Source organism: Nelumbo nucifera, chromosome 1 (genome assembly GCF_055504915.1).
Source record: "Nelumbo nucifera cultivar China Antique chromosome 1, China Antique-T2T, whole genome shotgun sequence".
Lineage (NCBI taxonomy): Eukaryota > Viridiplantae > Streptophyta > Magnoliopsida > Proteales > Nelumbonaceae > Nelumbo > Nelumbo nucifera.
This window is the reverse complement of record NC_142649.1, coordinates 84946536-84954808: the sequence shown is the minus strand read 5'-3', so window position 1 is coordinate 84954808 and position 8273 is coordinate 84946536.

The window sequence follows — 8273 nt, the reverse complement described above, 5'->3', positions numbered from 1 at the left end:
CGCATTGAATGCTAAGTTTATTTGTTTAAAAATTACAGATAAGAAATGGCATTAACCAACTTAGGTAGCATGCCATCAAGTACCTAAGTGTTCTTCCTAATTGTTGATTGGGATGGTGTCATTGGAGCACTACCCACACTCCTGGTCTGTATAGATATGGATGGTGGTATCAATGACCTAGGCCTACTTACAAAACCACTCCCTCTAGCATGAGTGGTGACAGTCTGACTAACCTGTAAAAACAACAATTGGGAATATACTACTTGGATACTGACTATCAAATTGTAATGGATATGTAGTGACCTTGTACTTGTGAAGAAGCCCAATTAAGTGGTATAGGCCCACCCTACCATTACCCCTACCCCTAGAACTGTTAATTGATGAAATACCTTACAACAAAAACCAAAGCCCCAACATCAGGCTTGATAGCTATAACACCCAAAAACAAACACAATACAAAAGTCTCCTTGTGAGAGCATTTACCTGATAGAGAAATTGATGTCTTGGAGACTGGTGCGTTGGAACTTGCTGTGGTGGAGCCAATTGTTGTGCCACTCCTTTGGCCATACTTTTACATCTGCCTATAACAACATCTCCTGCATGAGACACATGGAGATTAACTTAACTTGATTGGGATTCTAATAACAATGTAGAACTCTCACTACTACCCTACATCCTCATGCTTGTTTGACCCTCCTGTACACAAAACAAGAATGTTATCAACTTCTGTTATTTATCGAGTAATGAAGAGAGCTACAAATATCATGAATTACCTAAGGTGGTGGTCCTTTATTGCTTCTTTCCTGACCTTTGCACCTTCTTTTATCGTGTCTTTAGCACCACAATTTATACATTTCATCTTCCCAAACCTTCTTGACACATGGACCTCGTAACTTATTTCATTTGGCCCCTTCTACCTTTCTTTGGCCTAACAAGTTGTTTTCTAAATGGTGGTTTGATTGGAACACCTTTAGTCCTTGGCCACTGGGATTCATCAAGCACTGGTATAACATAATGACTGCATGCCTTGAGACACCTCTCATTAGTGTATAGTGGATCCACATAGTCATAAATACTATCATGTTGTGACTGAATGCATGGAATGGCATGACAACAAGGCAGCCTGTCAGTGCCCAAGTCCTACAACTACATGTCTTGGACTGTAAGTTTACCACCACTCTTCTCTTGAAATGCTCAATTTCAAATTTTCCATTCCCCACATATATTGGGAAGCAATTTCTAGCTTGTGCCTATGCATTCTCCAATCTCCTCCTAGCATTAGGGCACATTGGCCCCTTGTCTCTTCTCAACATCTCTTGCCTTGTTTGGATCAACTTCATCATCTGCCTCCAAATAGTATCGACCAATGTGATTATTGGCTTGTTTCTACAATCCAAAATCCACTTGTTAAATGACTCAGAGAAGTTGTTGCATATATCACCACTCCTAGCTCTAGGTATAAAAGTAGCTCTAGACCATAGATTAGCTGACACAACACTTAACCATTGGTAAGCATCATTATTTAGACCCTTCAACTTATCCATATGCCAATTAAACTCTAACATAGTGTACGACAATGCAGCTTTCCATAGGCAATCCCTCGGATCCTTTCCCTTGAACTTATCCTTGAAGTTGGCATACATGTGTCTGACACAAAACCTATGGTCAGCTCCTGGCATAAGACTTTGAAAGCACTCCACCAACTCCTAAAAGAAATTGTGCATTATACTATTAGCATGATAACTTATTAATAAATAAAATAAAATTTAAATTTACATGTGTAAGTCAGTATACCTTCTGCCTATCAGAGATGTAGGTTCAACCACATTCCTTCGAAAGTCCAATGCAATCTGATGGTGCGCAATCCGGCCGGTCCTAGCTGTCAACGACCTTGCCTATGAACGGAGCTACAGGGAACCTGAAACGGAGAAGATGAGGAGGCTCCGGGGGGAACCCGGTGTGATTGCTCCGAAGCTCAAGTTAGAATTCTCTCAAAGGCAAGAATAAACCAGATGGCGCAAGGAAACAATTACTTCTCTTATGGGTCTTGGGCTTAAGCTTCAAGTGTTTGGTAAAATGGTCTCATAAGAAAAAAAAAAGGAGAAAATCCTTAATTCGAATTCAGTAGACAGATTAGCTAAATCTTGAATTGGCATTTAGTGAATCCCATTTAAAAGGCAACTAGCAGCTTTCAATTAATTGATCCACCAAAAAAAGGAAAATGATGATTGGTCAATGAGCTAAATGATGCATGGGCCCAGTCCCTTTGCCAAGTGGCATTTAAGGAGACATTCTATGCATTCAATTACATTTAAATGGGAATCAAAGATTGGTCACCGATCTGTTAATTGGGGATCTCAAACCAACTAACTTTCCAAAATAATACAAATTATAATTAAGAGAATCTTATTTAAAAGGAAATCAGAACACAAGGGGGGTTGATTGATCAACCAAGTTTGGAAGTCATGGTCGGTCAAATAAGTTAAGACCTGTATGGGCCCAACAAGTGGCACTTGGCTTTAAATAAGTGGGAGACAAATCCAATCCATTTTTCCAATTTGCTTTGAATTAATCACCAAACCATCAATCTAGTGGGCCCCATATTAATTACACAAGTTAGTTGAATTCAAATTTGAATTCATTGCAAGTTCCTTCTACAACTATAAGTCACCAAGTTTTTCCGATCATGTTTGTAACAAGCTACAAATACAATTTCGGGTTGTGTTCATGACAAGAGAATCAAAGAATTTTCTTTGCAAAAAAAAAAGAGTTTGTATCCCACTTACATTTCTGCAAAAAAAAAAGTTAATTAAATTCCTTTGAATTTGTTCGAATTTTTTTTGTGCTCCAAATTTAGAATGAAATTTGTGTCAACAAATTTTTGGCACACCCGGTAGGACATCTCTTTCCTCTCATCTCTCAAGTCAGTACATCAAATTTTTGCAAGTGGTTTGGGCACATGGCTCCAAAGAAAACTGTTTTAAGTGTCATCGAGAACAAGAAAAACGCCACATATAGCTCAAGCTCATTTGGATCAAGTGAATTTTTATCCTCCAACTTTGAGAGGCCAACCACTCGCCTTATGACAAGGACCGGGGATTTGCAACTGATTGCACCTCTCACCTTTTATGGAACTTAAGGGTTCTTTCAAAAGTCCGAAATGCCAAAAAGGGACCTTCAAGGTTGTTGACAACCAAGGACACTAATACGAAGCAGGTAACCCTGATGAAAGAGTTCATCATAACAAATCCACTTGAGCATCCAAGTGGAGGAATGCCCATGTCGGATGCGGAATCAAGTATCGGATCAAGGTTCGGCTCACATCCCAACTCTCCTAAGATCGGAGGGTCTGATTACTTGCAAACTCGCTCCTACACTTTAGTAGCACCTGTCATGATGGAGGGAGATACTACAATGGAAGAACAACTCGCTAAGATGGTTGTAGTCATCGCTAAGTTAACAAAGATGGTGGAAGATAAGGACCTTTGAAATTGCTTCTCTTATGAATCGAATAGAACAAATGCAAACAACGACATCTAGCCAGGGGCCTTCACACCCACCAGGGTTCACCTCGCAAGTAGACCCTCCCCGAGAGGAGTTTCTAGAAAGTATTAACATACGAGACACCCAACATGCTTCAGTCGCCTCCCTCTCAATGCAACAACTCCAAAACATGATAGCTGACACAATACATGCTCAGTATGGGGGTGTTCCACAATCATCCTCGGTGTATACTAAGCCATACATTGAGCGCATTGATCATATGCCTATGCCGTTAGGGTACCAACGTTTGAAGTTTCAACCATTTGACAGGAAAGGTAACCCCAAGTAACATATTGCACACTTCGTGGAGACGTGCAATAATGCCAGGACTTATGGTGATTTGGTGATAAAGAAATTTGTAAGATCTCTACGAGCAAATGCTTTTGACTGGTACACTGACCTCCCTTCTAGATCAATCGATAGTTGGGATCAATTAGAAAGAGAGTTCTTGGATTGCTTCTATAGTACTTGATGTACTGTAAGCATGTACGAACTCACTACAACAAAACAGAGAAAAGATGAACCACCCGTTGACTATATTGACAGGTGGAGAAATCTCTACCTCAACTGTCGAGACAAACTCTCAGAAGATTTAGCTATTGATACTTGTACTCAAGACATGTGTTGGGGTTTGCATTACATCCTTAAGGGAATAAAACCTCGAACATTTGAGGAATTAGCCACCCGCACCAATGACATGGAACTTAGCTTGGCTACTTTTGGAGAACATCAACTGGATGATTTTCATAGGGAAATGGAAAAGAAAGATGGTGAAAATAAGATGGAATTGTCTAGGCCGATGCAAGTTCTAGCAACCTCAATAGCCCCTTTCAAGGTTATTAGGAAGAAAAAAAGCAAAAAAGAAATAAAATCAAATATTCAATAAGAAAAAGAAAATCAAAAACTCACTCTTAAGGAATTAGAAGCGAATGTGTATAAATTCCCTGACTCAAATGTCCCACAAATGTTGGATGCCCTTCTAACTAAAAAGCTTATAGAGCTCCCTGATAGTAAATGCCCAGAAGAGGAAGGGAAAATTGATCATCCAAAGTGTTGCCGTTACCATTGGGTAATTAGCCACCCAATTGAGAAATGTTTTGTCCTCAAAAACAAGATAATACAATTGGTCGAGTCAGGAGCGATCAAACTAGATCCAAGTGAGGACATAGCGACCACCAACATGACAACCGCTACATTTGGATCCTTTGAACCTCAAGCTCTCCAATACCCTCATCGTCCTGTCATCTATGAACTTACATCGAGGGCATCACTAAATCAAGCACAAATCCCTAGTGACCCTTATACTTGTTGCCATACACTTGGGGCAGTACTAAATCGAGCACAAGCACATGCCTTAAGTTTCAAGGAAATTCCTTCACTCCGATCCACCACGTCATTCTCAAAAGATGACTGGGCCATCATTACCTGTCAGGAGAGTCATGCAACACACCAATCCACTCATTGTGGATAATCAAAGCAAATTAAAAGGAATGTTTGGTCACAGAAACCCCTTGAAAGCAAGAAAAGACAGCAAGAACACTACTACCTAACCACCGCAAGTGGTAACTAATGAAGTTTTGAAACAAGTCCCTCGACTTCTAATTACTCTACAAGAATACATACAAAAATGAATTCTTTTCTAGAGGATGTATTGCTGTGCATATAGTCACATGTTACACAAAAAGTAAATGAGTCAAAGTTTGCTCTCGGATATGAGCTTAAACTATCTAATAGAAAAAAAAGAGCTCACAAAGTTCATTCCTGGATATGAGCTTAAACTATCTATGCTCCCAGATACGAGTATAAACTGTCTGCAAAACTATAAGAGTATGAGTATAAACTACTCGTCATTTTGAAACTACTCAAAATTTGCTCCAAAATATGAGTATAAACTGTCTATAAGACTCCTGAGTTTGAGTATAAACTATTCAACTTCTAAAATAACTCAAAATGCGCTCATAGATATGAGCCTAAACTATCTATACTCCTAGACATGAGCTTAAATTATCTACGCTCCTAGATATGAGCCCAAACTATCTATACTCCTAGATATGAGCTTAAACTATCTATGCTCCTGGATATGAGCCTAAAATATCTATACTCCCAGATATGAGCTTAAACTATCTAATTAAAAAAACAAAAACGAAAAACAAAATTCATTCAAAATTTGCTCCTAGATATGAGCATAAACTGTCTATAAGACTCCGGAGTATGAGTATAAATGATCCAACTTCCAAAATAATTCAAAGTTTGCTCCTGGATACGTGTATAAACTGTCTACAAGATTTTCGAATATAAGTATAAACTATTCAAATTCCAAAATAACTCAAAGTATGCTCCTAGATACAAGCATAAACTATTTACAAGACTCCCAAGTACGAGTATAAACTACTCAAATTCCAAAATAACTCAAAGTTTGCTCTTGAATATGAGCATAAAATGTCTACAAGATTCCCAAGTATGAATATAAACTATTCAATTTCCAAAATAGCTCAAAGTATGCTATCAGACACGAGCCTAAACTATCCATTAAGTGCGCCTAGATAAGAGCCTAAACTATCTACAAAGCCCCAAGTCACAAGTACAAATTATTTTATGAACTACGTCATGACTTGATCCATTTAAGGGGTATGTAGGCAACTTGAAAAGGTGTAGTCACAAAATAAATTATTTGTATTACTCTTGGCTTGCACATGTATAAACTATGAACGGCCAAATCAAATAAAAAATTACTCTTGGCCCACCATGAGTACAAACTGTGAATGGCAAAATCAAAAGCCAAAAGAAAAAAGAGAAAAAAAAAAACTCTTAGCCTACATGAGTATGAATTGGCAAATGATTCAACAAATTCTTGCTCTTGCTTACAAGAGTGTAAAACTTTGCAAGTTAGTGGTTGCATTGCCAATTACAATAACAACCACCAACTTGGGGGGCATTTGTTGATATGTAAATTTTGGGCCCAAGAACTGAAATAAATAGGGCCCAATACGAGATTGAATAAACATGAGTTATTGGGTCCACTAAGAAAAATAACAAAATTGGGCCTAATGAAGATGTTGGATGGGACCCAATGTATTGGCTCATTAGCCCAAGGAAACAATTACTTCTATAATGGGTCTTGGGCTTAAGCTTCAAGTGTTTGGTACAATGGTCTCATAAGAAAAAAAATGAGAAAATCCTTAATTCAAATTTGATGGACAGATTAGCTAAATCTTGATTTGGGATTTAGTGAATCCCATTTAAAATACAACCAACAACTTTCAAGACTTAATCAATCCATCAGAAAAAAGAAAATGATGATTGGTCTGATCACTGATTTGTTAATTGGGGATCTCAAACCAACAAACTTTCCAAAATAATACAAAATATAATTAAGAGAATCCCATTTAAAAGGAAATCAGAACACAAGGGGGGGTTGATTGATCAACCAAGTTTGGAAGTCATGGTCGGTCAAATAAGTTAAGACCTGCATGGGCCCAACCCCTTTTGCCAAGTGACACTTGATTTTAAATAAGTGGGAGATAGATCCAACCCATTTTCTTAATTTGCTTTTAATTGATCACCAAACCATCAATCTAGTGGGCCCCCATATTAATTGATCACCAAACCATCAATCTAGATGGGAGGAAGGGGAGCAAGGGGTTCTTCCTTTGACTCTTCCCCCTCTTCGACTCCTCAATTCAGCTCCATTGGCTTCATTTCTTTTGACAAGAAAAAAGAAGGGACAAGTGCATTTAGATCAAGAAAGGAAGATCCAAATTTTCATCTCCTCAACTATTGAAGATTCAAGGCTACAAGTTTGTGCTACATCAATTGGGGGATTTCGGTTTTCAATTTATTGCAGTCAAAAGCCTCTGTCAAATTATTAGAGTCAAAAAGTTTTCTACAAATCCTTTTAGCCAAGAAGGCCTCCATCAATTTATTACAACCAAGGGACCTCTTACAACTAAAGGTTAGCATTGCGGTTCATGTTCAAATCAACAATTGATAGCGAACAAAAGCTTTGTTCACATACAATTGGTTACTGCAAGTTTCTTCTACAACTACAAGTCCCTAAGCTTTTCCGATCATGTTTGTGACAAGTTACAAATACAAGTTCGAGTTGTGTTCATAGCAAGAGAATTAGAGGATTTTCTTTGCAAAAAAAAAAGAGTTTGTATTCCACTTACATTTCTGCAAAAAAAAAAGTTAATTAAATTCCTTTGAATTTGTTTGCATTTTTTTGTGCTCCAAATTTAGCACGAAATTTGTGTTGACAGGGTGGTTTCCCCTTTTGCCAAATGGAATTTCTGTATATTCTCAGGTGTTACCTTGTGTATTGTTGACTGTTTTAGTGTTTAATCGGCCAATTTTTAAGAAATCAACAAATTGATCAAAAAATGATTATTAAAATCAGCCTTAAATATAAATTTTTAGGTAAATTATGATTATTTATTGAATGAATATATAAAGGAAAGGGGTGATCTCCCCTTGAAATCATCCCCCTGTTGTCCTGAGCATGGTTTTCAAATCTGGACTAGATCGGATGGTTGGACTAGGAAAATCGGGAACCGGTCAGGTGACTGGTTCCGTTTTACCCCAGAACTGTTGATTTGATCAGCAAACCGTTGACTTGGGGGGTCGAACCGTTCAATGATTTGGACATTTTTTGTTTTTTTAATTTTTTTATTTTTTGTCAAAACGAATCATCTATTCGATTCGAATTGTCAGACCGTTCAACCTGGGAACCA